Below are 22,875 nucleotides of genomic sequence, written 5' to 3' on the forward strand. Positions count from 1 at the left end.
TTAATATCTCTTTTTATTCCTTCTCATATTGTTTTACAACACATGGCTTTAGCCCTCTGGTGGGAAAGACTTTAAAACAAAACTTACAACAGTTGTATTTCTCAACAACTGAAATTTAGAATAGTGTGATTAAGAAAAATATGTGAACTGTTTTCAATTTCAAATTAATATTGAAATGTACAGGTTTAGAATTTTCTACAGTGAAAAGTTTTCGGAACTTCAGTGTTCAAAAAAGTATACAAAAACCAGACGTTAAGAACGTATCCAATGAGCGAGAAAAGCGAGCATTGGATTGCGAAGTAATCCGAAATGAACTGTGAAAGCAGTTCCGGGTTTTGGTGAGCGCCAGCGAGCAGGGGGCGAAGCCACCTAGTTTGATATATTTTCTTAATGCTGTCCAGTGTCAGGAAGAGTATACCCTTTTGTTCTTCTTTTTGAAGTTGTAAACAAACTATTAGTAATCTCAATAACTAATGTATCAATACTAATGTCTCAATAACAAATTAAAATCCTGATAGTATGGATGTTAGATCATAGGAATCTAATTCCGACTAAACCTTCACTTAAGTGGTCCGTTACACAATTTGATATTTACGATGTTCTATAGGCTTATAGTGTTTCAAAATTACTACTTCACCGATTTAAAAATTATGCCCTGCTCTGAAAATAAATTTCATTAATTAGCGTATTAAGGGCTTACGAAGTAAACTTGTCATTTTTTTCTTAAATTCAAAGTACTCAAGAACACATTTTGTAGTCTTTCAACACGCATTTTAAAGACAAGTAAAAAAGAATCAAGTTATCACTAACTGTCCGCTAATTGTGAGCTTATGCATTTTCAAGAAACTTTTTCAATTCAAGTTTTCTACAAGTAGCGTTTTCTAATTGGTGAATTTAAAGTAAAAAATCTCTTTTCAGCCCTTTAATTTATTTCCGATTTGGTCTTACCTTTCTCAGTAATGCAGCTGATGAGGAATTTTTGCTGTCCCTTGAAATAATTTTGCCTTCATTTCCTATTGATATCGTTTTTTAAACTGACGATGCAAGGTTCATTATATGAACTAAAGTTCTCTAAACTGAACATACTTAGTCACGTACCGTTTCACTCTCTAGCATTAATTTGATTCCTTGCCGATGGTTAATAATTATAAACTAACGATAAAAAAACAAAGCCAGGTTAACCAAACGAAATGAAATTCAACTAATTCTCATTTCTCCTTTTTTCTTTTATTTAAATTTTTTGTGAATGTCCATTTTGCTCAATGCTTAAAAATTGGAAATATAAAATAGCAGTAAATAAATAAAAATTCGTTCGAGGTTTATAATTTTTGGCGACTTTTCGCTCTCGCCGGCTATTTAGAAAACACCAAAGAATCATTACTTACATGTATAAACTGCATCATAGATTAGAAAATTAGTACGTACATGTCTTCTTCGACATGCATGTCTTCTCTATTGTTCGGCAGAGATGATGAGCTTATTTCTCTTAAAGACCTTATTCCAAAAAATCTTCCCGGCAACGTTTTCTAGTTCTTGATTTTAAAAACAAAATGACTTTTATATGCAATTTAGAGTTTGCCTTCCTTTTCTTCATTGTGCCAGCTTGTCTAGTTAAATATTTGACTTGTGATACAGTTTTCTCCCTCTCTGATAACGTCGTCTGCCCGTTCTATTCATTTCGATTTGATGAAATGGCAATGAATGGGTTCATTATATGAGCGATAAAGTTTTTAAATTTCACTTTCTAAGCCACACGTCTATAAGACTCACTAGTGGTAATTACTCGAAGACTCTCTCCTAACTCTGAGACTTTCTCCTAAGCCGTTAATCGAAATTGTTTAGTTTTTCAGATAAAATTTAAATGTAATAGTTCATCAACAATCAGGTAATTGCCAATTTACCTTAAATTTTAGGAAAACACATCAAGGGACTGTTTCTGAGATTAACGTAGTATCTTTAAACTACCATTGTAGTTGTAACTAAATGTTAGGTTTCAGTTCGTCGCCAAATGACGTCATTGAACAAAAATTGATAAACATCGTAACTTTGCTTAATCATTAAAAATTGGATAAAAAAAATAACGTTTATGAAATGTTAAAATAATTTTATTCAAATATTTTGCGAGATATAATCTTATAATTAGAGAAAGAATGAGTAGTTATGTACTAAAAGTTTCATAATAGTTTGTTATATCAGTATTTAATAGTTTGCTTTCTAGGTATTTAGTAAGTTTTATTAACAAATGAACTAATATTAATTTATTAAAGTAATTTAAAGATGAAATTCTATTTTTAAAGAGAAAAAATGATTTGTGCAAATTTTGTTATTTGGAGTTTAATAGGTATGGATAATAATTGCTGGATTACAATTATTGCAATTTTAATTTTTTGTAGATTTGATGATAATTGATAAAACTTGGATAATTCAACGCCAAGTTTACAATTTATGGTGCTTTAAATTTCGGAAAGATACTACGCAATCTTTCTTCATAAAAAATCTCAGACTACATGTATTATTTGGCAAATAGCCAATATAATTAATCACAATTTAATGTCTTACACTACATGTAGAAACACTTTTAATTTATTTTACGTATTTCAAGCAAAGAAATATAATTTTTTTCTTTCTATAACTGTTACGCTTTTACTATGCAAGCCTTTTTCTTAATCATGCAATTTGTATCTATTTTTAAAAAATGAAAAAAAAAAACGATTGCTAAAAACTATTTTAACTTATTTAAAATTGAAGGGTTTTGAAATAGGGTTCAGAAATAATTAATCTTAACTTTATCTAGACTTTAGACAATTAAGTTGGTATGAAACTTTGCAACAGAAATGTCCAATATTTTTTAACAATGAGAATGCCTGAAATTATAATGTTTTCTCAATGAATATATTCATTTTAATTTAAAAAATATTGCAATTGATTTGACATTGAAACATTACAATTGAATCCTTCATAAATGTAAGTGTGTGAGCGGTTTATGAGATTGGGTAACAACTACGGTATTTTGCACTCCAAAATAGGTATTTCTTTCTTACATCTTTCTTATTCGTTATAATTTTATTATATTTCATAACAAGTGTTGAACAGCCGTCCCAATTCTGAGTTTATGACTATCATTGTTAAACTGTTTAGCCTTGTAATTTTGAACCAAACCCAGGAGACAAGAATACTCCTTTGACAAGTATGGAAATGATCTAGCGTTCGTGGAGGACTTTGTGATGGAACTTACCTTCATTTGCATCACTTGAAGAGAAAAAATTCGAAAATCTTCCTCGGTTAATCCGATGGTAAGGGGATTGTTACTCATCCGTTTACCACTGACTATATTTTTATAACAGCACTTTGGTCGGTGCGAGCAAGGATCAGAATTCGTATCAACGAGCAATCGCTTTAATTCAGACCTGGTTCACTTCACTGGGAGGTGAATGCTCTATCGCTGGAGACATCGTGGTTTTTTCTTGATATGGAGAAAAATATTTTCACTTTGTGAAATATTTGAATACAATTTTGCTATTTAAAATCAATAAATTTGGTAAGTGCTAGTTCATAAGATACATTAAAAATACATTTTAATGCTCGTATGTTCCCTTTTGGAACTACCTATTCAATATAAATAAATTTTGTCAATTTGAATTAAAGATGACAAGTGTTCTCTGGACAAAATTCACTCTCCTCAACAAATTGAAGGCTGCCTAAGCTCAATTTTCTGCTGATGGCTGATGAAAGATGACAACTACTTTATTTCAAAGGGAGAAATGTGTATTTCTTTTAATTTAGATTGTTCTTAAATAAGTTTTGAAGCCCTAAATGGAAGTTAAGTATAAGTTCATGAAGAAATTTCAAATCTTCGTTTTCCATTTATGACACTACCTAATAAATATTAATTTAAAATTTGGCAATTTGAATCTGAGATATCGAATTTTGCATTGTTGAAATTCAAATCCTTCATTTATGTAAAGATTGAGAATTTTCTGTCAATGACAAATGAAAGTTCCTGACAACTACATTATTTGGAGTTCAGAAATTGGTATTTTCATTAGTTTATATCTATGTGGATGGTTGGCAAAAAAATTTGATGTCTTCATTTTGAGAAATATCGAGATCATGTTTTTCAGTACATTGAAAACCAATAAATTTGATAGGTGTCAATTGTTATTTGAAAGTATTTTAATTACGCAGATCCAGTGCTGCTTAATGATAATAAAAAAAAACTATGGATGTTGTATTGTTGAAATTTAAATATTTCATTAGTTTAAATGTTGTTCTGTTGGAGTTCAGATTGTTGTACTACATTTGTAAATCACAAATTGATATTTTATTTGCTTATACCATTCAATAGTATTCAGTTTTCCTTTTGTGAAATATCTAAGCTATATTTTACTATAAGTGAGTGAACTGTCTCCTCATAAATTTTAGCTGCTACTAAAGTTTGGAAAATAAAAATTGTTTTGCTCATAAAATTTATATGAGGGCAGCTAAGTACAGTATGAAACCTTAAAATATCGTGTTTATTACAAGCATCATGTTGATTGATACGATGCTAAGAATTAATACACATTTTTTTTCCTTTTCCGTTTAAATTATTTTCAGAATATGCTGTCAGAATAATGGTTTGAAATACGATATATTAAAATAATTGAAAATATATCTAAAATAAGAAGACTTGCATTTTTTTTACCAATTTCAGTGTCGATTGCTTCAATTTTAAAGTCTAACTGACATAATAATTAAGTATTCTAAATAACAGTTAAAAAGTTCATTGTTGATTGCATTTTATAGTTAAGTAACAGATACATATGACCAATACTACAATTTGCTCTGATTTTTCACTCAAAAATGAATATATATATATAGCACAATAAAAACAAAGAGAAAAACGAAGATAATTAATAAGTTTAATTAACTATACATAAGCTGCAAGTATATAGAACTCATAAAATAAGCTAAAAAATTGAGAAAATATGGAAAAAAATAAAAAATAATGATAAGAGAAGAAAATTATTTACAATAATTTTTTAAAAGTATTTAAAAAACATAATTTTTAATACCTCAAAAAAAATTTAATTAAAATTTGGAAAACAAAACAAAGAAAAGATATAATCTCTTCATCAGCTCACACGATTATATCCGCAAAAGGAGTGCTTTCTAATATTGTATTAATATAGCCAAAGCAAAATATATCAATTCAACAGTGTGAGGAGCACTCAAAAAAATTTTAAACGAAATTGGAACACATTAAGTAAATCCTGTTTTTTTTTTAAATAATTGTTTTAATTATCAAACTTTTTAATTACAAACTTTAAATTATCCTGTATTATATTATTACTTTGCGCGCATCCATTTTCGGGCCCACCCAAAGTAACTAACAAATTAGACACGCTTCAGTTTTGCAGTAAGAACGTGCCATAAGATATCACTTTATTTATGCTTCTGTTTTCATATATTGTAATCTGGCAATCTTATTACGAAAATATTATAAATCATTCTTGAAAGATTCCGGTACGCGTAAGTTCATTTAATTCGCTCCTCACTATGTAGATTTCCTTTCGTGTACTGTTCTCTAATCTCTTTACATTTTATTTTCAGTTCTGATATTTGTTTCATATTTTCATTTTGTTCATATTTTTTACTTAATGTGTTCCAATTTCGTTAAAAATTTGTTTGAGTGCTCCTCACACTGTTGTATTGATATATTTCGCTTTGGCTATATTAATACAATATTAGAAAGCACTCCTTTTGCGGATATAATCGTGTGAGCTGATGAAGAGATTATATCTTTTCCTTGTTTTGTTTTCCAAATTTTAATTAAATTTTTTTTGAGGCATTAAAAATTATGTTTTTTGAATACTTTTAAAAAATTATTGTAAATAATTTTCTTCTCTTGTCATTATTTTTTACTTTTTTCCATATTTTCTCAATTTTTTAGCTTATTTTATGAGTTCTATATACTTGCAGCTTATGCGCAGTTAATAAAACTTATTAATTATTTTCGTTTTTCTCTTTGTTTTTATTGTGCTATGTTATAGTGATCNTAAAGAAATTTTTAATGTTTTTAAAATAAATATAGTTTAATATAATTGTAATTTGAAAAAGTAAATTACTCATGTGCAATTTACTAATTTATTAACAGTTCAAAATTTCATAAAATTAAATTATAATCAGTTCAACATCCATTAAATTCAGATCAATAACTTCCTGACCAAACACTCATTTAACTATACCTGATACTGTTTTTTCTGGCTACTTAAATACAATTATGAACATTATTATTAAGAATATTTTTACTTGGATTGCTACTAATAATCACCACATCTTAGACATTATTAAACAAGAAAAATGTAATTCTGTTGTTAACTTTGATTACCAGGATCTCTATAATTTGATTCTTCTTTCTAAACATAAAGATGTTGTTAAGATCCTAAATTGTGATTTTGAATCTTAGGAAATTCTACTTTATCTATGTATATTTAATAATTACACCGGAGATAAATTTTTGCTGCATTTATACTAATCGCCTAATCGGATCTTGCCTAATTCGGAGGTGAAGAGGTGAGGATTTCAAGTTAAAAACTAGTTTTGCTTCTAAAGAACTGAATTTTATAAAATGACATTTTTAGTCTATGTTTTGTCGAAATTTACAAGCTTAAAAACGTTATTTATAATGAAGAAGTTGTGTAAATGTTGCGATAAACTTCTAGGGGATTTAGGGAACATCACCAGGATTAGCATTGCATGGAACCTCAAGTTCATAAAGGTCATCGTACTCGACTAGGAGCTCAGAAGTACACTAAGAAACAGTTCATAATAAGGATGCTCCACTAGCCACATACAACGCATTTCCGGACACTGGTTCCTACGCAATTTAAATCATGATGATATGCCCTAACTTCCCTAAAAGATTGTAGTAACAAATACGTGACTCCTGTTGTATATAACACTTTTAAATTTGTATATTTCAACAAAAAATAAACTGAAAATATCATTCAGGAAAAAAACATTGCGGCTTGAATAAAGAAACCGATTGCAGATTTAAAATCAACGTATCTAAGTAAAAAAAAAACTTTTAAAACAGAAAAGAAATTTTTCTTGTGTTTTTTTTTGTATTGGAATTATTTTTATTCTGACTAACTTATTTTTGCACTATTATGAAATATAATATATTCAAAATATTAGATATATTAGACTTATAGAGAATTTAATAACTTTTAATTTTCTGAATTGTCTTCATATTTTCTTTGTAGACCGTTAGTGGGATGCCAGGGATCATTTGGATTCATAGACTATCGCTACATCTGTTTCTCTTGTTTGCTATGAATTTTTCTCTCTAAATGGTTCTTTGTATTTGTTGCTGTGGTTTTCTTTTTATGTCATCATTAGAAATAAAACAAAATTCTATTTATGATGATAACATTACTTTAAATGAGGACTTCCAATGATAATAAAGTATAAATAATTGACCTATACGATTGAAGGAATGATATTAGGCTTAATATAAATAAAATAATGCTAATTTTTATCAGCTTTATTTTATTAATACTATTTTCGATCGAATTAATCTGATCATTCATTATCATGATTGATCGATTATTAATTTAAATACTATTTTCGATCGAATTGCTAATAGAATTTAAACAGTTTGCAGTGATATTTATTTATCTACAAACTGAATTAACTAACTCTTCCTGAATTTAATTAAAAATGACTATTATCAAGCAAATTTAATTAAATTTTATGCAAAAATCATAAAAATAAAATGAAATGATAGATATGAGATAATTAAGTAAATATTAGATTTGTTCAAAAAATTAGTAACATGGTTTAATATAATTGTTTAATATAATTGCATTGATACCAGTAAACTTCAATAATTTTCTTCAATACACTGATAACTCAATTGTGCTTTTTCATTCTGCTGCATAGAATATCCAAGTTTGACTTTTTTTCCTTTTTCGAAGACTTGCCAAATATAAGACTAAGACATTTCCCATTAAGGAAGAGGGAAAGTGGCACTGTAATATTTCTCTTCTCTTGTCTTGAAAAGTCATTGTTTCCTTCCTTTTGGTTCTATTTTCGCGAAGATTACCTAAGAAGGTAGAGAAAAACGAAAGAATGTTACGTTTTCTTCAAAGAAGAAATCTAATAGGAATTTCTTATACCAGAAAATGTTTGAAATGGTGTAAAATATTTCAGCTAATTCAAAACAAAAATTTAACAAAAATGAACATGTAGGGCTGCCATTTTAAACTATTATTTGTAGCCTTTAATGTTCATAATAAGTTTCAAGTTTATTAATATTATTAAGGTTACTAATATTCGGTTAAAAATAGCACTGGCTTTTATTCTTTCGGATGAGAATTTTTCAGTTTTCCATGATTTAGTATGAGAGATAAAATAGGCGTTTTTTTAAAATTAACTGATTAGCACCGTCCCTCTATTCACTCCATGTCATATTGAGGATCGCTACTCATTTACAATTATTTATTTTTCTTATGAAGAAAAATTAAAGATCCTTTCGTTCATGAAATATATAATTATTTAATATAGTGTAGGAACGCTTTTTGCTGTGTTAATCGTAATGAAATGAATGATTACCTAGATTTAAAAAATAATTAACCGCACTTGGAAAAAATACTTTGGCTTAGGAATACAGAATGTGTGGCACAATAAGGAATAATAAATAAGTAATTTTACTTTTTAACCATAAAAAGGGATAACCTATTACAGTATAGGTTATTATTATAACCTGTGACTATGGACAGCTCAAATTTCAAGCAATTTTTATCTCTCCTGAGCACTTCGTATTTTTAAAGATGTCGGTATAAATGCTAAGATTCATATCTAGCAACATCTAGAATTTCTTGTTATTAGTTCTTATATTAATTTCATTTTGTCTTATTTCTGACATCAATTGAAGTAAGAGCATAGAAAAGGATCTCAAGAGATAAAAAATTTTCTACAACGAAAGATAAATAGTCCTTATTTCACCGCCCCCCCCCAAAAAAAATCGAAAATAGCTTAAAATTACAATAACTTTCTAACAAATTGGAATTCCTTAACAAATTCGCGAAAGAAAATTGCCCTTTCAGTAACCTGTAGTTTCATTCCTCTGTTGGTGTATTTCTTGTATTTCCCTTGTCTGTAGAACAACCTTGTCCTTTCCTTGGTGTGTAGAACAACACAAAGAGGTTATTCTTACTACAAGTTAGACAATCGATAATTTTGGAACTAATAATTGAATCTCAATGTTTTTTTAATTCCAAAATGTACTTCTAGTACATTTTACTTACACAACCTCGTATTTTTAATTTTACAAGCCTTACAGTTATTGAACAACAAAGCAAAATATTCCGTAGAGGTAAAAATGTGAGAAAAATGTACACGTTATTAACATTCTCCCGCTTTCCTATTTGTATCTCTAAAAATAAGCAGCACTAATTGCCCATCTTTCAAATCTCACAAAAAGTTACAAAAATGTCAAGTGAAGGAAATAAATCACCAAGTGAAAAAAATGATGATTTATCTTTTATTAAAATAAATATGCCAAATTAACAGAGGAAATAAAAAAAGTTTCTTAACTAACCATATAAATTCCTCTAACACTTATGAATTGAAAGAAAAATTGAAAACAGTTTTCAAGCTAAAATTGAAAGACATCATTTAATTCAGTGTTTCAGAAGACTTTAGACTAATTGATATTCGCAGATACAGGAATTTTACACATAATCTGAAAGCGTTTAAACAAAATTTAAAGTTTTGGTACTGCAGCAATGTTAAATTAAACAATAATTATGTTAAATTAACAAAAGAAATAAAAAACTTTCTTAATTATTCTTATAAATTTCTCCTACATTTATGAATTGAAAAGAAAAATAGTTGTCATGCAAAAAGGGAAAAATATGAGTTAATTACGTATTTCAAAAGACATAAGATTAATTAACATTCACTAATACAGGAATTTCATACATAATCTGAAGTTTGTATACAAAATTTGAAGTTCTGACACTATTTTACATACTGTAGCATACTAGATATGATCGACTTGTTTTAACAAATTCTTTTGATGCGAGGTTTGTTTTTTTAAAATCTTGTACCGTGTTTTCCCAATTGTTTGTAAACAATAACCTCATCAATTCGAGGAGTTGTGAGCAATTGTGATCAGAAAAAATTGCTAAATAAAACAATTTACTAAATTATAATTGAACTATTCTAATCGACTATAAAAACAACAAAGAATAATTAATAAGAATGAACACAATGTGAAATAATTAATAAGAAGTAATTTTACTTGTTAACATTTAACCTTTACAATAATAACCTTTAGAAGCATGGCAGTTCGAAATGGAAACAGCTTTATCTTTTTTAAAAAACTTCATATTTTAAAAAATGTCATTAATGACTAGTACTTATGAAGATATTTTCACTACCTACATGAAAAATTCTTTTTAAAGCAACTACTAAACTTGTTTGTGAAAAAGGAAAGATTTTTTTCCAATCTTACCTTAAAAGTAAAAGACAGAACAGCACCTATCAAATTCGAAAAGTTTCTTTGTTTAAGGTAAAAAAGAAATCAAGTGGTCGTGAAACATTGGTTTTGCTGATATAATTTAAAAATAAAAGATATAGAAGTTGTTCACAATTGACCCTGTTCACAATTATTCACGTTGATCCAACAGATTTAGATACTTACATTTGCCCATGAAAAAAAAATTAAGCTGTCATCATTTAATAATTTTGTATGAATAGTGCATCGCTATAAAACACGTTAATTTTAATAATTTCTGGTTACAGGGAGTGAATTAAGGGGGAAATAAGCATTAGTAAATATCAGTAAAAAGAAATGCAGTGGTTGAGTGAATGCTTTTGTAAATGAGTGAAAATAAGTAAATAATTTAAATCAATATTTCGTAAATCAGCTGTTTGAGAAGGGGCGTATCGCTTATCATTGAATGGGCAAACAGTTTAAATGCAGTTTGCAAGAACGTTTGTAAGGAAAATATAGCTTAAATATATATATAAGTTTTTAGATGTCAAAAGCATTATTGAAAAGTTCAAAAAACTTGAAATCTGCCAAGCTTGTTAGAAAGCTTATAAAGTAACTTTTTATTTTATTTTATAACCGTCGATGAACAGCCGACCCAATTTCATGGGTTTACGACTACTTACGTTCAACTCCGTAGCCTTGTAATTTTGAACCAATCTAGAAGACAAGGAAACTCCAGGATCAGTACCCCCAGAGGTATTGATTTGTTGTGGGAACATGGAGGACTTTGAGACTCGACATATATAACGTGCATCAGTCACCATTTACTACACGGGGAGTCTTCGGCCGGCGAGGATCGAACCCACGACCTCTTGGATATGGGCCCAGCGCCCTACCGACCAGGCTATCCCGGCCCTTTATAAAGTAACTTGAAGTTTTTATGTAAATCTGAAAGAAATACTTCAGCTCTTAGCGGTTTAAGGAAAACGAAGATGTCAAACAAGAACCTGATAGTCGCAAGGTTAATCAAACAATATTTTTTGATGGAATTTAAGCAAAATTTCTTCTAAAACTTTTTCCAATCAAAAGATTCCAAGAGAAGATGATAAAAACACATCAAAACAAAATTATTTGGTTAATGTACGGAAAAAAGTGTTTCGATTTGATAAAAAAAAATAATTTTATTTGAATCAGATTACACACACGAAGTAGGAAATAATGGATTTAGATAGAGGATACGGATAGAGATGGAGGGATAGGTGTATAGAATAGGTGTTTTACTAAGTACAAAATATTTAATGGCTGTTTTACGAGAAACAGCTCATGCGATATTAATTTTAGGTTGTTTTTTTTTTTGAATGAAAAGTAGGACCAAATATGAAATTTATATTTTATCATGACGGAGGTCCCAAACATGCAGGCAAGCTAATGAAAATACGGTTTGTAGCCAAGTTTAAATATTGGTTAATAATAAAGTTAAAATAATTATTAAAACAATTGTAAGATTTTAAATATTGGTTTGTTCAGAAAGCAATATTATTATTTCTTACAGATGACTTAATTTTGTTTTTTTACTGCCAACTTCATACTTATGTCAAATATATGAATATTTCAAATATGTCAAATATAGAATTCGTATTCGGCCGCTCATGATCATTTAAAATGCCTAGGTTTAATCTCTAAGCTCGACATATGGGTTCCTCATGTTTGAAGGTCGATATCTGTAATCAGCTTAAAGGAATAATTCATTTTTGAAGCTCATCTTTACTGGAGACAAGAAATAGGCTGCTTACAAAAATATTAAACACAAGAGATCATGGTGTAAGAAAGATGATAAAGCTCACAGCAAAGGAGGTAAAAATCACGCATATCAGTTTTTGCCAGTAAAAAACAACAATTTTATAAGCGTCTATCCAAACTATTGAACCAGAATGAACGTTATATTATTCAATAAAATATTTTTTCACTATAACAAAATCTTCCTCCATTTTCATAAAAATAACGAAATTACTTACCAAACAACCTACTAGAGTAAGAATTTATGAGCTAATAATAGGAAACAGTAGTCCATTTTATGCTTCGTCATTTTTAGGTATGCATGAAAGCATTATTTTTTTCCAGCAAAAAAATTGTGGATGAAGATTTAGCCTATTTAAAAACATCTAGTTGAAATATGAGCAAGTATTCATGAAATTTAGATAAGATTTTTATCCAAATAGTCAACTAATTTCAGAATAGATTAAAATTTCAAAGAAGTGCTTTGCGATCTATGTAAAACATTTCCATCAAAGAACGACAATTTTGTAAGCGTGGGATTATGTTAAAAAGATGGCATGTTAAAGAGATGAGAGAGAGATGGAAAAAGCTATTAAACCAGAATGAACTTTATATTAGTCAATAGAATATTCTTTCACTATAAAAAAAATCTTCCTCCATTTTCATAAAAATAACGAAATTACTCATCAAACGACCTACTAGAGTAAGAATTTATAAGCTAATAATGGGAAATAGTTGTCCATTTTATGCTTCCTCATTTTTGGGTACGCATAAAAGCAATATTTTCTGTCAGTAAAAAAATTGTGGATAAAGAAGATTTAACCTGTATAAAAAAATCTAGTTAAAATATAAGCAAACATTTATGAAATTTAGATAATATTTTTATCCAAATAGTCTATTAATTTCAGAATAGATCAGAGTGTCAAAAAAGTGTTTTACATTCTATATTAACTGAGTAAAAGCTTTTATAAAGTTTAAAGAAGTAAAACGACGCACGCGTATTATTTTGAATTTTGTGAAATCTCGAGAATGTGACATAGGATATATCCAGAGGATGATTAAAGACGTTTTCAAAACGTTCTAGATAAAGAACGTCTTTGGAAACATACGTTAAAAATACTGATTGTTTTAATGTTTACGAGTATAGTCCGATTGCTTTGATCTTTAATGTTATATATACAGAATGTTTATAGATGTTTATACAATCGGAAACGCATGGGTTTATCTGGTTTCAGTTTTTAAATAACAGTTCAAGAAAAAGTAACATTACATTTCAAACATTTTATTACTTTTCAAAGTAAAACTTTTGTTTATGGCATTTTTCAAATTCTATATCTTAGTTGTGCAGTGTAAGAAATCGCAGTATTCACTAGAAAATCTCAAGGAAGTTAGAATTCCTTAAACTTCTCTAGTACCGATGCAACTTCTTTTTAAGTGATGTAGACTACATTACTAAATATAACCTAGATCGGAACAAAACAATTTTAAATAATTCTAGTTTCCTAGAGATTATAGTATTATAGCTTAATTTTATAAAATATGTAGAGCACTCTGTTATAAACGTCATTAAGAAGCATAAAAGTTTTGAACCTACGTAAAAGAGGAAGATTTAAATAGTACTTGAGTACAATAAATTTTGATCTAAATGAGAAATAATGTGCTAAATCTCTGACAAATGTTTAATAAGGTGATTAACAATGCTCAGAAAGGATTTAAGTAATGAGAATAAAACGTGAGAATTTAAATAATGAGAAATATTAACACTATTGAAGAACGCTATTGAGAATTATTTTCATTCAAATTTGTAACGTAACAACTTTTACAACTTACATCTGGATTACACATTATTTGATATCCTTAATTTCTCTGTTACTCCGAACAATATCTTTTATAATTGACCATGTATATTTTTTCCCTTCTCTCTATATATTTTTGATATATTTGTTTCACCAATATTTACTTGTAATTCCTAATGTGTATATTTTTTGAACGCTTAAATGCACTAAGTATCATTATATAAAATGAGTACGAGATCTATAAATCAATATTCAGAAATACATTTCCAACACTTAAATCGTTATTGATTGTACTTAGATTTTCTCAATAATATCGTTGAAAAAATCTCATAACATTCGTTTTTCAAATGGTGAATTTGGTTTTAGCATTTTTCTATCAATTTTACTTGTTAAAACGGACTTACTTACATCATTTACTTCCGAAAAAATCATTTATTGCGAGTACTTTGCGACCGAAAGGAGAATTTTCTTTTATGGCGAAAAATAAAGTAATATTTATTTCCTTCGTTATAATGATGTCATATTTTCCTGTAACAGAGGGTGAAATGCTCTAAGTCTGCTCTACGTAACATAATGTCTAACTTATAAATAAAATTCAAAGCATAAAATTGCCCTTTTTGTATATCGTATTAAAAAATTCGGATTAAAAATAACACTTTGAGATTTTTTTGGTTTTTGTAATAATTCATAAACTTAAATGATGTACTAAACATAAAATTTATATAATGATCAAATTATCTTCGTTTTGTGATGTATGCATACAAAAGTCATGCTTATTTATTATATGCCTAATCAATGCACTATATTTTCTTTCCAACAAAGGTATTTCTTATAAGTGGTTTGGTATTATGTAGGAACAGTAAACAAGTCAAAAGATGATATATATATATATTATGCTCTAAATAAAAATATATAAATATTCGGAGCAGTTGACTACTCTTTTAGGCTGAAATATAATTTAAATTCAAATGTGAAAAATTCATTTACATTAAAATAAAAGATACTTTAAAACATAAAAAGATTTTTTACTTGATTTTATGAATCATCTTAGCTCTTTAAACTAAGTTTGTTTATTTTACGAAATATTTCTTTAAAAACTTTCTTTTCAGCTTTTTTTGTGTATAAACGTATATTTCTTTCTAAAGACTTCATAATTTAATGAGGCAGAAAGTTTTGCTTTCACTAAGGAATTGTATTTTTAAATTGAAATTTGGAATTCTGAAAAATGTTTAACAAACAAGTTTAATAAAACTTCAGACATGAAAGCAGACATTTTCAAATTCTTCAGTCTTCCAAAAAAAATTATTTACGTTATTTACAACTTTTAAACAAAAAATTTACTGTTTTAATTATGATTCATAGTTAAAAATATTACATGTTATACAGAATTATTATTGCATTTCATTTTGTAAATCAGTGTGTATTAAGAGCGTAATGTTTAATTGAAAATAAAAAGCAACGACCAATGTTCTTGACGATTGTTAAACTCCTCTTCAATGACTGTTACTTTATAATAATTTCTTTTCGTATTTATTTTAATTGAATGAGAATATGAATAGTTATTTTTAAATTTATTATTTTCTTCAAATTTTTACAATTTTATTTTGCTGTTTAAAAGTTTAGATTTAATTTGCAAATTATTTTTTGCAGAAAACTGCCGAACTTCTAACCAGTGGTTGGTAGTAGAGCACTATAAATAGTGTAACTTCTATAGTCGCTATTTTTTTCGTAGTTAGTAATGTAGTGAGCTACTTTTTTTTTGAACAAAAAGTAGTGTAGTGAATAGTGCGATACGAAAAAGTGCAGTTTGTAGTGATTCCAGGAAACTACTTTTACGATAGTTTAATAAAGAAATACAGCTCTAACGCAATAAACTTTCCGATTTTGATGGGTACAAGTCTTCGTGGGTCCGATAATGGATGCAATGAAGTACTTTTTCGAACTACTTTTACAATAGTTTAATAAAGAAACACGGCTCTAACGCAACAAACTTTTCGAATTTGATGGGTACAAGTCTTCGCGGGTCCGTCAATGGATGCAATGAAGTACTTTTTCAAACTACTTTAACTATAATTTAGTAAAGAAACACGGCTCTAACACAATAAACTTCTCGAATTTGATGGGTACAAGTCTTCGCGGGTCCGTCAATGGATGCAATGAAAATGATTCTGTGACTGCAGCTGAGCGTTAACAGGAATAACATATTTAGAATCACGTATAACTAATATTTAAAATAGCCATTACGAAAAATAGATAATTAATCTCTTTGATCACACTTTCACATGTGAATGTACACAGAAGAGCCATTACATTAAGACCACCCTGCTAATAACATGTAGGACCACCTTTAGCCCTCAAAACTGCTGGCACCCGCCGTGGCATTGATTTCACAAGGTGCTGATAGGTTGTCTGAGGTATCTGGTACCAAGCGCTCACCAACTGGTCCCGCTATTCCCTCACATTGCGAGGGAGTAGCGTGGCAGCACGAATTTGGTTTTCCAAGTAGGACCACAAATGCTCCATTGGATTAAGAACAGGTGAATTTGGGGGCCAAGACATGGCTTGAAAGTCACTGCAATGTTCCTCGAAGATTCAACCTTTATGACATGGTGCATTATCCTGTTGGTAAACACCATCCCCAGGATTAAGAACAGGTGAATTTGGGGGCCAAGACATGGCTTGAAAGTCACTGCAATGTTCCTCGAACCAATCCATGACGATTCGACCCTTATGACATGGTGCATTATCCTGTTGGTAAACACCATCCCCCGCAGGAAAAACTGTTGCCATGAATGGGTGAACCTGGTCTGCAACTATGTTCAAGTAGCTTACAGACGTCAGGGATTGTTCTAGGAGAATTATGGGTCCTAATGTGCCCCATGAATACATTGTTCCTGGGCGAGAAACCATGAAAACCTGGGGGAACCCATTGTTATAGATGGAGGGTGGTCATAATGTAATGGCTCTTCGGTGTATATTCGTGAAACATGGGTGTTATTTGAAAGGAAAGGAATGTATCTTCGATGTACTTAATTTTTTAGAGGAAATAAGAGATCATTAAACAATTTTAAAGTTCACGTATTTAATTATTTCGCATTTTATAAATTAAATATCTGCTGTTGAGAAAAATAGAAAAAGTTGAAGATCAAATGAACAAATTCGAAAATGTTTTTTAATAAAAAACTGGCTCATGTAAACGATATTCCGTAATTATTTTCTTACATTTGATGTAAGTTCCTCTACTTTGAAGTAATTGCTACAACTCCCAAGTAATTTGCAGTCACTACATTTACAAAAAAGTAGTTGTAATTAACAGAATTTGTAACAAATGGGTGTAATTCAACTACAAAAATAATGTATTTTCCGACCACTGGTTCAAACTATAGATCAAAAAGTATTTGTATTACAAAAAAAGATCGTTTTTAATGATAAGTCGGATTTTATTAAGAAAATATATTTATTTATTTTTTTGAAATTATTCTAATTTAAAAAAAATAATGATTTCCGTATTAGAAAGGGAATAAACAATACTATACGCACCATCAAAATTCAATTATTTAATGTTCATTCTTTACTGAAAGAAAAATCCTTAGACAGTCTTTTGATAGTAGAAAAACGTTACTTTAAAAAGTAAAGTTGAAAATTAACCTGACAAGTTTATTCTACAGAATGTATTACCTTACTATAAAAACAAACTCCCAGAAAATAATTAAAATTAATATCAAACTATTACTGAAAAGGAGTAATTTGAATAATAGATTTATTCCTTTTTTAATGAAAGAAATTAATTTGATCTGTCACAAATGTGCTTTTGAGTTTCAAAATCACAATTTTGGACAGTAAGTTTTTTTTATCCTCGTTTAAGTAAACAAAAATGCTTAAGGAGAGTCAGTAGGGAATATATCAATAGTGCTGAAACTTATCTTTTTCGTTGAACCTTTTCTAAGAAATAACTTATGATATCACTTCGAATTTTTTTGGGAATATTTGAGATTATATCAGTTGTATGCTGTAATAACGTTTTATAGTTAACAGAAATGCTTTTTGAGTTATGAAAGATTTTTGCTCATAAATGGCTGAATTTTTTAAAGAATAAAGAATTCTGAGTTTATAATTTAAAACAAAAATTCTGCTAAGGATATGCATTAATAGTTATCACAGTGTGAACATGTATATGTAAATAATATGAGAAAAAATGAAGAATTATCTTATTTAGATGCTGAGAAAAGGTGCACCAAAAAAGGTAAGTTTTAATATTATTGATATATGCCCTACCGTCTCCCCTTAAATAAATATTTATGTTCCTGCATATTGTTTAAGCAATTGTTTGTTTGAAACTGCGATTGATTTTACTCCCAAAATTCTAAAATCTTGCATCTTTTTATTTTATTTATTTTGCTTACATAAAATATGACGAAGACACAATTTTTTTATGCTTTTGCTAAAAATTAAAATGCATTTGTTTCTAATTTAAAAACTCTTTTATTCGATTGAGTTAACGCTTAAAAGATATCATTTTTATGAATAAAATTTTCGCTTTATTACTACTCAGCAGAGAAGTGGGTATACTTAGTAATAATTTGAGTGAATTTTAAAGAATCCTAATTGAGAAAATCTTAAAAAAATTTATGAAAACTGTTCTAAAACTGATTTTGTTTTTGAAATCAGTGACGTAAAAGTATCTAAGATTTGTCTTTGATGGAACTGAAAAAATGGAATTTCTTGGAATGAAAAAATCTAATCTCATGGAACAGAAAAAATTGCTCCTTAGTGTAATTTAATGATTAATATATTTAATGGACCTAAAACAAAAACGCAGAATTTAATGCACGTACAACAAATAAACATATTCATACAACCATTTTATTGTATTTCTAAGACACATGTATTACTCTAGATTTTCAGAAATACAATTTTATTAAATTTAGCATATAACAGTGGCACGATTTATAATAAAATGGGTATATTCAGTTTACTGAAGAACGTAGGCAAATACTCCATGAATTTTTCCTTTCTATTTCAAATGGAAATGACAACTGATTTTTCTCCAAAAAGATAGGGATTTAAATAAAAAAAAAATGCATTTTTCAGTAAAAATGTCAGTGAAGAAAGGGAACAAAAATAGCTTTCAAACAAATACATGTTATATATCGGTATCGGTTGATAAAAAAAAGAGACCATTATTTTCAGACTGTGTAAGAAAACAACTGAAAGTGAAAGGTTCTGCAAGTCAAAAAAGAAAGTTTGATTTATTGAGGATTTTAGATATGAATAATTATTTTCGTTAAAAAAGTAAATTTTGTTTAATCCCATATATTTAAGCATGTAATTTCAAATGATGGACAAAATCCAAAAACGTTTAATTGGGTATAATTTACAATCGAATACTTGTAACTCGAGATGAAGTAAAGTGATTATGCTTAATTATATGATTTAATTTTATACGTGTAATCGACGTCACGTGTTTTTGTTGCACCTAATTGACTTTTGAATCAACAAATGCCGCGATTTACCTACAATGAAGTTACTTGCATGTATTCAATTAATTAAATTATGAATTTATACATTAGTATACAGAACAAATGTGTTGTTCATTACTTTTGTACTGTACACAAATTCTGTATATGATTTTAATTAGTTTTAATGTTTTTTAAACTTTGCTTAACTTATAGGAGTTCTCAAATATGTTATTTGTTGTGATCTTGGAAGAATGTATAACAAGGAAAAAAATCCTTTTAAAAATATAGAATGTTTTATGTGCTATCTGCCGGATCGATGAGTTCTAATAACCATGTTGATGCTCTTTGGCAGGATAGAATTTACGTAAAAAATGCGATGTAATTGAAGATTATCCGTTTATAAAGGAAGTAAAATATGATATACAACTGAGTGGAATTATATTCATTCGTTATTTTGTTTTTCTTTGTAATCTATAAACTGATTTCATTTGAAAAAAACTTGAAACAAATAAAAAAATTATCTATATCAGTGCATAGGAATAATTTACTATCATTTAAAAGCATTTCCCCAGTTTTTGTCTTCCTTCTTGACCATGCATCCACTACTCTCAACTATTTCCAGCATTTACGTAAGCAAATCCTTTCATTGGTATTTTTTTTATTTTCTGAATTTATTGGAAGATGTCCACAGAAATTATAGGTGAAAAAATAGCTTAGAAACAATATTTAAAAATTAATGCAGTTGGTATGAACTATTCTCCCCACCCCCTTATATAAGGTAAAAATGCTTAAAATCAATTATCTGAAACCAAATGCGTATGTGATAGATTACTCTCTTAAGTTTTATTGAGTTGAATTAACAATTTAACTTCTAGATCAATGTGTCAGTGACATTCATTAGTTAAATAATCTGTGGCTTAATTAGTAGCAAACTTTTATTATCTTTTTTATCAGTTCTTTTATTTCAGGTTGTAACTGTTGGTTTGTTACAGTTTCTTTTTACAAAAACTCATCAATTTTAACATCGAATCTAAACTGCGTGGGGTTATGTAGAGCTTAAACTATCTTAAATTGTGCTAAATTATTTTTTTTATGATTCACAGGCAGTGTTGGAGATGCGCTCTTTGAAAAAAAATGATTTCAAATTTTTAAAAATGTTAATGTCCTTAATTTCTCTGTTAATTTGATTTATGTTAATTGGAAAAAAATCAGCATATCAACAAATCAACAAAATCAACATATCATAGTGTTGCGGATCATAGCAAGGTTAGAGAATTAAAAAAAAGTTAAAAAATAATAATTCATCATGATGTAGTTTTCGGCTGCTTACTAAAGTCAGGGTTTCTGCTTCATCAAAGGAAAATAGGTAGTTAATGTGAAAATTACATAAATAGCAATTTAAAAAGGTACACATGCTTTGCAATATTTGTAAAATAGAAAGTAATTTTCCGAATTAGAATTTTTACAGAAGTTGGATACCTACTAAGAGTCCACTATTGAAACTACATGGTGGCTCAAGAATTGTCACTTCGTAAGATTTTGCGAATGCTAGTAAGTAAACTTGGTCTGCAACCAGAACAATGGCTATTATTTACACGCTCAATTCCTTTGTTTATTAAATATTAAAAGAAGTTAAAACTTAGATTTATAATACCCCTTATTAACCAAGTGTAACAATTGTTATAGTTCCTACAATAACTTTTTAACTCTGACATTCTTCTCATGAGATAACTTCTTTTGCCGACGATTTTGTCCTTTTTATATTATGAGTTAAAGCAGCTTACGCATTTTAGTAATTTTTGCATTTTATACTTGAAATTTCAATGTCGAATGACATGCATGAAATGACCCCTAATACAAAGAATTAAAGTTAAATAGTTGCAAGGCCAATTATTTCGAAAACAATTAACTACTCCGTTTAACTGAAACAATTATCAATGCATCATTAATATTCTTGCTTCCCTATTACGAAATATTGGATGAAATTTGTATTCATTATTTCTTCAAAACGTGTGTTAAAGCTTTTATTATAGGTTATTTAAGTAGAAAAAAATCTATTGTTAGAAAAAGAAAAATTTTTGCGATGATGATTCTAAAAATAGCACCGTTTTGGAATCTTTTTACAATTTTCTATTTTAGTAAATGTTTAACAAAAGAAGGCCTATCAAACATTTTCCTGATATAGAAATTTTTTTTTTGAGCTGTGCAAAAGTTGAGAATTAATATTATCGACTTCTGTAAGCAAATTTGTTCAACATTATCCGTTTCAAAAGGGTAACATTCTTAAAATTAAAGGGCAAGAATAGCTTTGAATTTAAAAATAAAATTGTATGCTCATAATTTTTTGTTCATTTCAAAACAAAGCCAACTGTTGTATTTTTTGCTGGGCCCACATGCGCATTTATTTTTCATTACTCAAATAAATAAGAATAAATAAAAAGAAAACTATCAATAATTTATCATCATTTTTCGAAAAAAAAAGTATGCTTAGTTAAGAGTCAGCTGTTCTGCATGGAATAATTTTGATCCACAGAATACTTTTTATTTCTTAACGAGATCTAATTCTCAGCTCTCTGGCAATAATTCTAAGTTTTCTTTAAGAAAAACTTGATAATAATTTCAAAAAGGAATTTTACTTTAAAGGAAAATAAATTAAAGTACCAAAACAATTGATTAGTATATTAATGGAAAAATAATATACTACGTGGCATAGTAAAGGATAAGATTTTGAGAAATGTTAAAATTTAATTAAATAGTTGGTAAAATAATTCTGCCAAACACGATCAGACAGGTAATTAACAAATTTATTTTAAGGTTATTATGATATATAAGAAGTTGAGAAAATTTAAGATGTTTAAAAAATGTTGACTGCGTAGTTTGTATATTATTGAAATTTTGTCAATTATTGAAAGAACAAACTAAAAAATAAAATTACAAAAATCTGATGTATAATTACATTCTATCAGAAGCATTCTTTTATAAAACTCAACATTCGTTGAATAACATGTTTTATTCAACGTAATGTTTTATTCAAATCTCCTTATTAAGTTTCGAATAAATTTTTAGATATCCAAAAAGGAAACATTGTATTTTATAATTTGAAAATGAGAAAAAGTATTAGCATATCGTTATTAGCGAAAAAAATAGGAATGAAATTTTACTCTATACACGCGTAAGTCAAGGTCCTCCCAAGTTAACCCCTTTTAAATATTAATCGCCCCATTTAAATAATTCTTCATTGCCGTCAAAATGTTTTTTTAAAAATAATTAATTTTAATTTTTTTCGGCTACTAAATAAAAGCAGTGAAACAGTTGAACAGTCGAAAAATACGTAGATTAATTATGTATAAAAAATTAA

At 28.2% G+C, this 22,875-nt stretch overlaps 1 long non-coding RNA gene across 1 annotated transcript in view; it reads left to right on the forward strand.

The window, feature by feature from the left end:
* Positions 1-7,405, forward strand: part of LOC122269297 (uncharacterized) — a 25,127-nt gene extending 17,722 nt beyond the window's left edge. The window contains exon 2 of the long non-coding RNA XR_006225110.1: positions 7,248-7,405. This is a non-coding gene — a long non-coding RNA (uncharacterized lncRNA). The remainder of the gene's footprint in view (positions 1-7,247) is intronic.
* The last annotated feature ends 15,470 nt before the right edge of the window (positions 7,406-22,875 follow it).

This window comes from Parasteatoda tepidariorum, chromosome 2 (genome assembly GCF_043381705.1).
Source record: "Parasteatoda tepidariorum isolate YZ-2023 chromosome 2, CAS_Ptep_4.0, whole genome shotgun sequence".
Classification (NCBI taxonomy): domain Eukaryota; kingdom Metazoa; phylum Arthropoda; class Arachnida; order Araneae; family Theridiidae; genus Parasteatoda; species Parasteatoda tepidariorum.